Consider the following 13565-nt stretch of genomic DNA (forward strand, 5'->3'; position numbering starts at 1 on the left):
CGTGGGAGCAATGCCCCAGGCAGAGGGGCCGTCCAGGGTAGAGACACGGAGGCGGAGTGAGCCAGGCCTGTTCCGGTGGACAGGAGCCTAAAGGCTGACGTGACTGGCGACTGGCTTGGGGAGCCAGTGTGAAGCGGACGGTTGAAATACTGTGGGGCCCCCGGTGTACGTGTAACAGCTAAAAAGCAGTCTTTTACGGACACAACTTGTTTTGCGAGTTCAAATGTATCATTATCTTTTATGATAAAAAACTAAATTGTGGCCCTGGCTGGGTGGCTCAGTTGGTTGGATTCTCATCCCATGAACCAAAATGTTTCAAGTTCAGACCCCCAGTCAGGGCACATACATAGGTCGTGGGTTTGGTCCCAGGTCTGAGCGTTTGTGGGAGGTGACCCCTCCATGTTTCTCTCTCACATCGATGTCTCTCTCTCACACCCAACACTCTCCTCTCTTTCTAAAATTAATGAATGTATATCCTTGGAAGAGGATTTTAAAAATAATACACAAATAAAAACAACAATAAAAAGAATGAGCCACAAGCCTTACTATCATCTCATGCCCAGTCCTTGTGCAGTTTCCCCCTCTTGCCTCCCAAATGTCTTTTCACACTTGGTTTATTCCACCAGGATCCCGCCAAGGTCCTCATATTGCGTTTGGTTGATGGCTCTCTCAAGTCTCTTTTAATCTGTAACAGTCCCTTCTCCCTATTTTTTTCACTCTAATTATTTGTTGGTGAAACCGGGTCATCTGTCCTGTGGAATGACCTTGTGGTGTCATTTAATCTGTTCTTCTGTCCCCTGTAATTTCTGTTCACTGGCATTTGGGTCTGAAGCTGGATTTGATTCAGGTTCAACTTTGTAGGCAAGAATCCATCACGTCTGGGGCTGGGCCTTCCTTGCACCCCCTCCCAGAGCACGTACTCCAGGACGTCGCACTTCTGGTGATGCCGAGATGGGTTCAAGTGCGTGCTGCCTGGTCCCTCTGTCATTCGTCATTTGGTCCCTTTCAGCCTTTCGCTGATGGTCAGTGTGGGATCCTTAATTTCATTGGAACTGCCAAAAGGTGGTTTTTCAACTCTACCATTTTCTCTGCACTTACTTGTTGTGGTTCTGCTATCGACTTTTCTAGGGATGACTTTCCCTAATCAGGTTCCCCTAAACTACTGTCCACACAGGAAGTCAGGAGAAGGGCCTCATTCTTTACCTTCATTTTCTGTTTGCAGAATGAGAAGGTGGTGCCTTAACTGCCTCCACAGGGACCCGTGAGGTGTTTTTCCTGTTAAAAATCATGAACATGGAATTTTACAGTTTTGCAGTCATTCTTATTCAAGTTGTTCCAGATTTGGCCAGCGGGAGCCCCCGCAGGCTGGCTTCTGCGCCTTTAGGCTTTCTGGTGCCACATGACATCCCAGGCTCATCTCGTACTTTCCCTGCCTCGGTCCTGGAATCTGCCATTTCTCGGAGGAGCCCTGGGGCCCTGACAGCGGGAGGAAGTATTCGGAGACCATAGTCTGGGTCCTCGGGAGACCACCCCCTTTATAAATGGCTACATCCTCTGAACTCTGACACCTCCTCCCTGCTCAGTTTATGTCTGCCATGTTGCCTCTCTAACGTACTGTGACTTGTGCTCAGTGATTACACTTGTCATTTCTTCTCTGTCTTCCCCACTAAAATATCAGCACTGTGAGGGCTTGATTTTGTTCGTGGCTGTACCTCTGGGCCTGGCACACAGGAGGTGCTTAATAAATATTTGTTCAGTGAGTGAATGGATGGGCAGATGACCCTCATCCTCTTCCTCCCCACCCTGGAAGGGTGGTTGACAGGGGTCCGCCCCTCCCACCCTGCCCCCCTTCTCCAAAGCCTAGAGCCCGTCTGTCTCAGTCTGTCTCATTTACATCAGAAGAGCTGGGAGGCAGAAATGTCACCACTTGGGCCACAGAAGAAAGGGCCTGGCTGAGAAGATTAAAGGCATTTTTGATGAGATGCTAATTTGTTTCTGGAAGCTGCTGGGGGTAGCAGCAACTGGGGCCTCTGGGGTGGAGATAGGAGTGAAAAAGGCAGAATGGAGGCTGGCCTGGATGCTCTGTGGGCTGACCCACTACTGTGCGTGGGTGGGTCCAGGCCTGGGGATGTCCTCACTTGTGGGGCTTGGGACACTCGCAGAGTGCATGTACTCCAGGGTAAACCGGTGACAGGAAACCCTTCCAGGCCAGGCCTCTGGGTCTTCCCCACCCTGGGTGCCTCAGCACCCACCTTCCCATGCAGCCTTATTTACTTACCGTACTTCCACATGTCCACCGGGCCCTTGGCTTCTCGTCCAAGGTAGTGCAGGAGGTGGGGAGCTGCCTCCCTCTTGGCCAGGGCCCCTGCTCTGGATTCAGAATGTCTGGGCTCCCCTCTCAGCTCTGTTCTTAACAGTCTGCCGGACCCCCAGCAGGCAGCTTTACCTCCCCGGGCTAACCTGGCAGGGTGCTCAGCTCAGAGCCTAGCACACAGTAGGTGTTTTACAGGGGGTTCTCTATGTAGCAATGGCTAGCATCTGAGATCCTTTTTTTTTTTTTTTTGCCAATTGTGTGCTGTGTGAGCCTGGGGGCATCTTGTACCTCTTTGAGTCTTAGTTTCCTCACTTGGAAATGAGAATGACTTCTCATTTCCAAGGACTGGAAATGGCTGTTCTGTGCACTGTGGGGCTTAAAGAGACATTCGCAGAAAGCGCTGGATCCTGACTTTCCTGTGTGATCTCAGCCAGGCTGTCACCTCGCTGGACATCCCGTCCCCACTCACACACAGGGGTTGGGCACATGCAGAGTGATCATGACATAGGAGCTGTTCCTTATCATGGATTGAGTACCTACTGTGTGCCAGACCCCACTAAGTACTCTAGGCGCAGGACCTCCTGCAGCCCTCACCCTCACAGTGTCAGAGACAGGAGCTGTTAGCTCCATTAGTCATAGGAGAAAGCTGAGTCTTAGTGGGGTGCGCTGAGTTGGGGTTCATTTGGGTCTGCCCATCTCCACCGAGTTGTGTTCTCTGATTTTTCTCCTCACTCTCTGTTTGCCAAGTTGGAGTTTTCTTCAGCAAGAGGAAGGGATGCCGCATGCACGTACCGAGTTCTTGCCGAATGCCTGGAGCCCTTGCATGTAGTCCGCGGACCCCGCCCGACCAGCCCTTTGGGTGGGTCTGGGGCTAGCCCATGTTACAACGAACGTAACTGTAGAGGTTAGGAGTGAGGAAGCAGAGCCTGCCTGGGTCTCATCATTCTACACCGATGACCCAATCAAATGCCTGTGTTGGCTGTAGCCAACCCCGTCCTTGTCTCTGTGAGCTTCTGGGCTTGGGGGTGAGTAGACAGTCTCACTAGTATGAAAAGCATGGCTGAGACCCAGCAGGCAAGGACTTCTAGGAAACAGGGACCTCAGAGGAAACATTCCTAGTGGAGCCAGAGAGGAAGGGCGTTCCAGGTGGAGGACCCTGCAGGAACAAAGGCCTGCGGGCTGCAAACAGTCCAGCCTGGGGAAGGAGGGAGAGGGGTTGGTGGATTGGCACAAAAGGAGTGGGCAGTATGAGCACTTCGGGAGGAAGAGAACGTGGGGGTGGGGTGAGACGTGGGAGTTTGCCTGGGGGTCCAGAGCACCCAGAGCTTCACTTTCCAGCCAGGGCTGTCATGGAGGAAGGGCCTTGCCACCGCGGATGCCAGCACTGCTGGCTCCTGGGAGGATTATCTATTTTAGCAACTCGGGGAGGGAGGGAGCAGGGAGCTCCCAGCCTCTGCCAGTTATCACAGGCAGCTCCGGAGCGCAGAGGAGCTCCGAGGAGCGCTGGGCTCCAGGAACGCTGGGACCTCGGGCAGGGCCAGGCAGTTTCTCTGGCTCTGGGACCCGAGGGCAGAAGGGGCGATGCTGGCTGTGTCTCTCAAGTGGCGTCTGGGCGTGGTGAGGCGGCGGCCCAAAGGTACCAAGCTAGTGATGGGAGCCAATGGAATGTGGGGCAGACCCCGTGCCTGCCCAGGGGCTGGGAGGGACCTGGGTCTGGGTGGAGGGTGAGGCTGAGGGGCCCAGGGGGACCTCCCGCCCAGGCCTCCCCTCCCTGCTCTGTCTCTCCCTGTTTCACCTTGACCCTCTGTCTTCTGGCGCTTTGGGGTTTTCTCTTTCGTACTCTTTGTCTGAGTCTTTCTAACTCTGTCTCTCCATCTTTCTCTCTGCCTCTGTCTCTTTCTTTCTGTCTGTCTGTCTCTCTTGTCCTGCCGTCCTCTCCCCTGCCCCTGACTGCCCCAGGGTCTCTTTCTGTGTGTGTCTGTCTCCCTTGCTCTCTTACTTTTCTGTGCCAGCTCCCTTCATGTCCTCGCTCACATGGCACGTCCCTGATGGTCTTTTCTTTCCTCCCTGTTGGGGGCATGGCTCTGTCCAGGTCAGCTGGGCTGGCAGGGGTGCATTGTGTATGAATGGGTGGGGGGGCAGGGGCTCTTTGTGGGGAGTCGGGGCGGGTGAGGGGCTGTGGACCAAGGCAGGACTGGGCCCTGGGAGAGACTGAGTACACTGAATCCCAGCACGTGCAATGTGCCATCCCTAGGTGCATGTCCAGGGCCTGGGAGAGCCCCAGGACTAGGCTCGGGGTGGGGGATGGCCTGGCATGGGAGTGGGGCCGGGGACCAGCATCTGCAGCTGGGAGCAGACTCCCCGGCCGGGTGTCCCCATGCTCCCCCGTGGCCTTGTTGTGCTGCCATGCAACCAGGGGAGCGCATGGAGGAGAGGTGGGGGGTGGGACCACATTGTCTGCGCTTCAGGCTTCAGAACTAAGAATAACCATACCGCTAACAAGAGCAACAGCAACTGACATTAATTCAGTGCCACCGTGTGCCAGACAATGCATTAATTCATTAACTCCTCACAACAGCAGGGTTGGTCCCATCCTTATTCTGATTGTGCCAGGTGAGAAACTAAGGCACAGAGAGGTTAAATAACTTGCTCAAGGTCGCACAGCTAACATACAGAGGCACTTATAACTGCCATGAGCATTTTCCGGACTCTGAGGGGCTTGCCTGGGGAGGAGCTGCCTCAGGTGTCATCGGAGAGCAGGGTCCGTGGGGAGACAGAGGGCTCTGGGCTCTGGGCTCTGGCCCACTGCAGCTGGTGGTCCAATGCCCTACAGGTCCTTGGAAGCCCCTTCCACAGGGACAGAGCAGCCAAAGCCTGGAGAGCATCAAGAACAGGGTTTCCCTTGGGGCTCCCATCAAGGCTGTGTCCTACTCGGGTTCCCAGACCCTGAGAACCCAGTGGGATCCTCCGAGGCCGGAGAGGGACAGAGACACACCCAGCGCTGCTCCGGATCTGGGCCTCCCCAGGACTGGGCGAGCAGACAGCTGCTTGCTGCGGGTCGGGTGCTGCCTCCTGGAGAGATGCAGGAGGTGCTCGTGTGGCTCCCAACCGGCCTGGATTCCGATCCTGCCCCTGGCTCTTACTTCCTATGTGGCCCACTCAGAACCTCAGAGTCCTCATTGGTAAAACAGACCCAAGAAAAGCCACCCTCCCAGGATGGCAGAGATGATTTGGGTCATGGCAGGGCCTGGCACACAGCAGACACCTGGTCACTTTGAATTCCAGCTTTCCACGAGAGGCCCAGCCACTTGCTTCCTCTCCCCCCTCACCGCCTGCCCCTACCCCAGGTGTCTGGGACCAGCAAACCCCTAACAAGATATACAAAAACAGAAGGAGGCGCTCCCTGACTGACTGAGGGCACACTGTGCACTGACTCGATCTGTTCCTTTTCAAGGGCTCTACAGGAGGCACTTGAGCTTGCTTGCCTAGACAGTGAGCTTGGGCGTCTATTAATTTCCACTTTCCTGTGAAAGCAGGAAAGTTCAGGAGAGAAGGATTGAAGAGACTGAGGGAAGGGCAGCGCTTTCTCTGTCTTCTTTTCCAAAATATTTTTAGGCACCTGAGGACACATTTCCCCACTTCCAGCTCCTGTTTTTATTTTATTTTTATTTTTTGCTAGCTCACCTCTAATATTGACCCATATGCAATTACCTGCCTTCCGGGTTATTGCAGCAAAGTCCCACAACACTGGCCGCAGTCGTGTCTGTCAAAGGAGCCGCCGTGAAACCTGCAGCGCGCTCTTGACAAGGCAGCTGGTTTGGCCACGCCCATCCACTCCGTAGCGTTTCAGGGCAGCCAGCTTAACCTTCTTTCCCTCATGCTTATTCTTCGTGGGGAAGGTGTAAGACTTCCTCCTTTTCTTAGCACCACCGCGAGGTCTCAACGCAAGACGCAGAGTGCAGTGCTTTTGAATGTTGTAGTCAGACAGAGTGCGTCCCTTTTCCAGTTGTGAGCCCCAAAAGATGAGTCTTTGCCGTTCAAGAGGAATTTTTCATTTACATTTTCTTTTTTTAAAGATTGTATTTATTTATTTTCGGAGAGAGGAGAAGGGAGGGAGATAGAGAGGGAGGGAAACATCAGTCAGTAGCCTCTCGCACGCCCCCAACCCAGGACCTGGCCCACAACCCAGGCGTACGCCCTGTTGGGGAATCCAACTGGTGGCCTTTCCATTTGCAGGCTGGCGCTCAACCCACCAAGCCACACTGGCCAGGGCTACCTATTCTATTATATCTGAGGGTTCAACCTGGAGAAGGATGGTCTTTCCCTTAAGAATTTTCATGAAAATCTGCATCTTGGCGGTGATTCCGCCACAGATGGCAGATCCGAAAAAGAAGCCAGCCCTTATTTTTAAATAGGCTTTACTGTTTCCCACCCTATCTGGTAGGACCCCGAAGTTCCTCACCCTCTGATTGCTGGAGGTAGGATCCCTAGGACACACGGCCAGCACAGCCCCCTCGTTAGTCCTCCAGACTAAGATTTGAGGCTTGGCCTAAATTCAGAAGCAGCAGTCCCTGCCTGGGCCAGAACTGGGGAAAGGAAGTGTTCAGCCCTGGCTCAGCTTCCCCAGTTTCAACCCCAGGTCTAAGACCCAGGGGGAGCACCGCTGGGTGCACACAGATGTGGGGGCACCTCTGCTGTGCTAGACACCCAGTGCACCCCCGCCCCCACCCCCAGCTGATCTCAGAGCATCCTGGCAATCTCATTCATTGTCTGCATCCAGGCAGTGAGGACATGGAGACCTGGGGAGGCGGGCCTGACCCCAACACCCATGTGCTGGACCTCGGTGCCTGCAGAGGACACAGATGTCCAGGTCACTGTGGTTTCCTCCATAGCTTAGGCATAAGGACAGTGCCTCCCTGCCAGATGGAACTGAGGATCCTGGGAGATCAGATTAGTGAGGTTTCCCAAGGGGCTGCGCTTTGGCCTTTAGGGGCATGAAATGTCATGTTCAAGTCAAAGAGTGAGGGCTTTCATTTCTGATGTGTTCGTGTGAGGGAGCAGGATAAGGAGAGCGCCGGCCCTGGAGCCAGCTGCCGGTGTAAGTCCCAGCTGTGCATCCGGGGCAAGTGGCTTTCTCTCTCTGGGCCCAAGTTTCTGATCTGTAAATTGGGGTTAATATTAGAACCTTCCTCATTGGGTGGCTGCAAGGACAACCGAGTTTTTTTAGTGCTAGGTGAGAGGTGAGGGGCTAGGGCTATAGGGTGGGCGGATCGGTGGGTGCTGAGGCAGCAGAACACCCTGTGCCGTTCACTCATTCAACGGCTATCTTATGAGTACCTGTTATGGGCCAGGGACTGTCCTAGGCCCTGGGGGCACAACAGGAAATAAGACCACCCTAGATCCCTGCCCTCCTGGAGCTGACGTTGTGGGAGTGACAGTGAGGGAGCAAGACATGGTGGTGGTGATGTGTGCTATGGAGAAAGATGAAGCCGAAGGAGGAGATGGGGTTTGTGGGTGGTGGGGTATGGTTTTAAATGGGGTGTTCAGGGAAGGCCATCCTGAGAAGGTGATATGAGAACAAAACCCTGACAGAGAGGAGGGAGGGAGCCATGCAGTTCTCCAGGGGAAGAATGCATGTGGCCAGCAGAGGTCTCAGCCAGCGCAAAGGTCCTGGGGTATGAATATGTTGGGTGTTCCCAGGCTGGTAAGGATAGAGCAGAGGGAGTGAAGGGGGAGGGCAAGGAAAATGAGCTCAGGGAGGCTCTGGGCTGGAGCCCATTTCCGACTGCTCAGACCAGGGTGGGCAGAGCGACGTACTGGAGGTGCAATGAGCAGTGTTAGCGATGGCAAGGTTATTAGGGATAGTCATCTCTCCTGCCAGCCGCAGGGTGCTTCCTGGGCACAGGGAAGGTCTGTGCTGTGCCCCAACCCCCAGATTTGCCCACCCACCCCCTCCATGGTGCTCATCTGTGATGAATTATTCAGTCCTTCCTTTCCTCCGTAATGAGGCCCTCCTCTGTCTCCGACTCGCCTCCACATCCGGCTGCTGGCATTTTTCACTCTGCAGCAGCTGCAGTGGGGTCTCGGCTCTGACTCCCCAGGTGGAAACCAGTTCCTCCCCCCAGTGTCAGAGCATCGCCTGCTCCCAGGCCTCTGCCCCAGTGGTGAGTGAGCCCCGGAAGCTCAGATCACCCATGGTGTCCCAGAGGCTGTGGGATTTCTTTCTTTATTAAGGAGCCAGGGACAAACTCTCCTCCTGGGAATTGCTCCTGGAATCCTGGCAGCCAGGAGTCAACCTCTGGACCTGTTCTTTGTTCCGTCAGCATGGCAGCACTTGCTGTATGCCAGGCCCTGAACTATGTATGTATGTGACATGGGCTTTCTCATCCTCACAACAGCGCTGTGAACTAAATCGTTTCACTTTGCAGGCGAGGAAACTCAGAGAGGAAGGGCCTTCCCAAGGTCACAGCCACGAAGGACATGGTGGAGTGGGGCCTCAGAACTACGCTGGCTGACTTCAAAGCCCAAATGACTCACCTTGGGGCCTTCCTCGGTGGCCAGTTACCCCATCTCCACCGCCAGGAGCAGGGGACCCATCTGTTGCATTCCCAGTGGGTGGCTACCAGTCTGTCCGCTCCAGGCTCCCCCAAGGTTCTCGGCCCTCACTCTGCTCCCCCTGCCACAGGACAGCTCTGCAGAGAGGGTGATAGGATCTCGCAAGGTCCTCCAGGCTGACCAGCCCTACTTCTCAGGGCCCATCTCCCTCCCCACAGGGTCACACCTCTGTCCCTGCCCCAGCCTGTCTATGCCCTTCTCCCAGGGTGGAGCCCAGGTCTGGGGAAGTCTGACTGGACAGAGCTGCAGCCACACCCACCCCCTCCCGGGTTCCAGGCACACACTCACAGTGACTGTCCTGACAGCGCATTTGCTTTGCCTGTGCCACCCACCACACCAGCACTGAACTTGTCAGCTGACGTCCCGGCATCATTTCTGTTTGTCGGCTCAAATGTTCAGTCCAGTGGGACCATCTGCCTGTCTCAATTGCCCGGATAATTGTTAAGGCCACCGGCCCTGTCTCCCTCCCCAGGAGAGGGTCTGATGGAGCGGAAGGGACATCCATCAGACAGGAGACCGAAGCTGGCCCCACTGACTGTGGTTCCTGCTCCTCCTGACCTCAGTTTCCCTTCTGCACCCCTCACTCTCCTCTCCCCTGGCTGGAAGCCTCTTCCTGGCCTCTCCATATCTGCCTACTCGCTCTCCTTGAGCTGACCTTGTCTCTCCAGCACACCCCCCGCCCCCACACCCCCCCACCGCGTTGCGCAGTCGAGGTGGCAGTGACTCATACGCAGATGTGCAGGCCAGTGGGGGGATGAGGGGGGGAGGGGCGCGTACCCAACAGCCTCTCACAGCCGCACAACTGGGACAGCTGGAGTCCCTGCAGGCGACCTTGGGGGAAGTCCCTGTCCCTCGCTGTCTCAGTGCCTAGAACGAGTCTGTCGAGGAAAGTTTGTCTGAAGTTTGGAAACACCTGGGGACCATGTGGAGCCCACGCTCGGGACCGAGGCCGGGGAGTCCGGGCTGGCCGAAGGAGGAGCTGAAGCAGCCCCAGAGACGGCAGGTCTTACTCTTATCCCAGCCCACACACATGCCTCTATTTCACGCGTGGGAAGTTCAAGGCCAGTTCTGCTCAAGGTGGAGCCAGGACTTGAACCCAGGCCCCCCCACCCCCACCCCCGTAAGGCCCCCTGTGGTGTTACTGCAGGAGGAGGGGGTGTTAACAGGCTTGGGAGGGGTGCAGACTAGAATGTTCGTCATCTCTTGGTGTCAGGCTCATCACGGGGCAGATGGGCAAGGAAGAGGGGCATCCAGTGAGTTGGCAAGGTGGGACCGAGGGCTGTCCGAGGCTCTAGGGACTCAGATGAGGCCTCAAGCCCCTGGAGGACCAGGAAAGGCTTCCTGGGGGAAGGGTCAGTGGGGCGATCTTTGGGGGACTTACAGGGTTTGGCCAGGCAGGTGAGGGATTAGAGAGAGCACATTCCTGGGAGAGCCGTGAGCGGAAAGGCTGGGAAGTTTCCGCAGCTCAGGGCGTGGTGCTGGGGCAGTGAGGCCGGAGAGGGGCAGGCTGGCTCTGGGCACCAGCTGGCCACCTCCCAGTGACCCCTCCTGAACAGCACCGAGGGTGCCATGGAATGTGGGTGCCTCCGCTGTCAGGAAGCAGGCACTGGCCCAGAAATCTCGGGGGCAGGCCATGTCCTCCAACAAGTAGCCTCTGCCAGGGCCCACCTGTAACCCTGCAGAGCCCCCACCTCGCCCTCCACCAGGATCTTACTGAACTGGGCTGTGCAGGGTCATCCCCAAATTACCACCCTGCCTGAGCTTCCACCACTAGCCCCCCACTCCAGGGTTCTCCTGCAATGGTCAAGTCCAGCAGGAAAGCACAAAACCAGATGGAACTATCACACAAAGCCGCTCTGAGGACCTGTGTCTGTTGAGCTGTGATTAAAGCTTTGGAGCCAGACACCCAAGTTCCTCAATCTCTTGTCCCCTGAACTCCAGTTTCCTCACCTACAAAAAGAGGTTATTCCATCCTGAAGCAAACGCCGCCAGAAGTGAACAGCATCCTAAAATCTGTAGGGGATTAAAGACACCCATGTGAGCATGGCCCCAGACCAATGGGGTGAATGGCCACCACTCTTACCAACCACATACTTTGGAGAGACCCTTTGGAGCTGGTGGGTCCCCACTGAAGCTACATGCAGACTCTGAGCTGTGGCCTCTCCTGCCAAGGCTCCAAGGCCATGACCTGGGACCAGACACAGCCCCTGAGACTCTGCAGGGTGGTCCTGGGGCTGGGGCCTGGGGCCTGGGGCCTGGGGCCTGGAGAAGCCATAGCGAGTCAGGCTCCAGCTCAGGATATTGGAATAACTCTCATCCCTCACGACTGTTGAGGAATCAAGAGGGCTGTTCCTGAGGTGGTGAGCTTCCATTTGTGGAGCTGCGCAAGCCGAACCAGACAGCAGAAGGGATGTCCTGCGGCAGATTGAAGTGTTAGCAGGGACACATTATTGGTTTCTTTTCAATATAGCCGTCCAGAGAGTATGTGTATTGATCACTGATTTCTCATTCGCTCATTCAGCAAATTCTTTTCCCTTACTGTGTGCAAGGCCCAGTCCTGGGCATAGGGTCCAAACCAAAGAGCAGGCCAGTTGAGGATCTCCCATGCAGTGGAAAATGACAGATGAGTCAATGCCTTGGAGGAAAGGCTATGAGAGGGTAAAGGAGACCCATTTGCTATAGTCATGGTGGGCTTCTTGATAGAGGCAGTGTTTAGGTTGGGTTTGAAGGATGCAAGAGGGGAAGAGGGCTCCAGGCAGCAGGAAGAGGCTGCGTAATGGACCTGAGGAGGGAACACCTGATTCTGATGGCCTGGCCCTCAGCCCATCCTAGCTGGAGGCCTCGGCCAGGTGCCTTCTCTCTGGGCCTCAGTTTCTCCTCTGTAAAATGGGATTGACAGGACTTATTAAAGATTCCAAAAAACCCTGCACACATAAAGTGCTGAGTACCCAGTAGGCTCTCCAGAAATGTTAGCCTGTTCCCTTTGAACCTGAGGCGTTTGCACTTGTTCAGAGGGTAATGCTTGCCTGAAGGGGTAGAAGGTAGGATTCCAGGTGCAGTCTTAGCCACCAGGCTGAACCTTGGCCCATGCTCACTTTCCCACTCCACTGGGCATGAGGGCACAGGAAAAGGGCTGTGCATGCCCATCCCAAAGACTCATTGATCACCAGCCACAAGGGGGCATCGCTGTAATCAGACTCCCATATGCCGAGGCTCCAGTACCGCCCCTGATAACTTCGATCCTGTTCCCTGCTGACTGCCCTGGCCTCTTATCATCTCATTGGAGGGGCCTCAGGAGAGCCCGCCCCTCCTTAAATGCCATCCACAGCTTGGCCACAGCATTTCCTCCTCTGAAGCAGGTCTCCGTATCTTCAGGGCCCAGACCCACTTGCCTGTCTCCCCACCTGCTACCATGGGGCCCTCTGACCTGCTGTGCGGGTTAGTGTCTCTGCACACATGTACTGTGCATCTTCCCATCTCCCACCCTCTGCCCAGGTGGTCCCCTCCGCCTGGAATGCCCTTCCCGCCTCTTATTTGAGTGTTTGATTCTTTCGTCCCTCAAGGCTTAGCTCAGATGCTGCCTCCACCAGGCAGCTTGCCTGGACTTCTCCTCTGAGCCGCCTTGACTCTTGGCTCTTTGTTGTTTGGGTTCCTAGCAGAGCCTCTTTGGGTACGGTCCTGCCTGCAACAGACACTGGTGTTCTGACATCACATCTAATATTCTAGGCACAGAGCAAGTTCTGTGTGAACAGCAGCTTGGGACCAACCCCACCCCACAGTTGCTGTGTCCTCCCTGCATCCGTGTGCACACTTGGGCCGGGGAGAATACTTCTGGGTGTGCATTTCTCCAGAGACTGGTTGGGGTGCTTGTGAAGATGGCATCAGGACGCCTGGGTTCCAATCCCAGCTCACCCCTCATGTGCTATGTGACCAAGAGCAAGTGGCTATACCTCTCTGGGCCCTGTTTCCTCATCCCTGAAGTGGGGATGAAATGAGAAAACAGGGGTAAAATGCTGGGAGCAAACCTTGGCACACAGAGTTCCTGCTCCACCTGGTCCTGAAGAAATATCAGCTGGGTTCCCCTGTGCCAGTGGCTTCCCCAACCCTGGCCTGGGCACACAGACTGCCAGGCTGAGCTCTTGTAGTCAGTCACTCACATGCCCTCTGGCCCTGCAGGGCTAGAGGAAGGCTGCAGAGAGGGGTGCTGGGAGCTGGCAGGTGTGAGTCTGGGGCCACAGCCTAGGAGTGGCCTGTGGGTGTGGCATTGCCCTGAAGCACAACTCAGCCTGCCCTAAAGTCAGGTGAGGGGCACTGGAGGTGGGAGGCGGGGGAGATGTCAGGCAACTTGGCCGAAGTGGGGGCCACAGGCAAACAGCAGCCCCTACGAGGGGTCCCCTAGTGTCCCTGACCTGTAGCTGGTGGAATCATGGCTTCCCCATTGTTAAAATGGGGACACTAACAGCCATCTTATAGAAAAGTTTAGCCACTGAGCAGGGGACCAACTGTTCTGGCCTGACCTCCTGGTGTAAGCAGAGAGAGGAAGAAGCAACTGAACAGCAATAAAGGGTTTATCTCTTGTCCTCAAATCCCCATCTCTGCACCCAGACTTCATTTCCGGCTGCCACTCAGGGGCCCC

Source organism: Artibeus jamaicensis, unplaced genomic scaffold, assembly GCF_021234435.1.
Source record: "Artibeus jamaicensis isolate MK-2021 breed Jamaican fruit bat unplaced genomic scaffold, CSHL_Jam_final contig_519, whole genome shotgun sequence".
In the NCBI taxonomy this organism is placed as follows: Eukaryota; Metazoa; Chordata; class Mammalia; order Chiroptera; family Phyllostomidae; genus Artibeus; species Artibeus jamaicensis.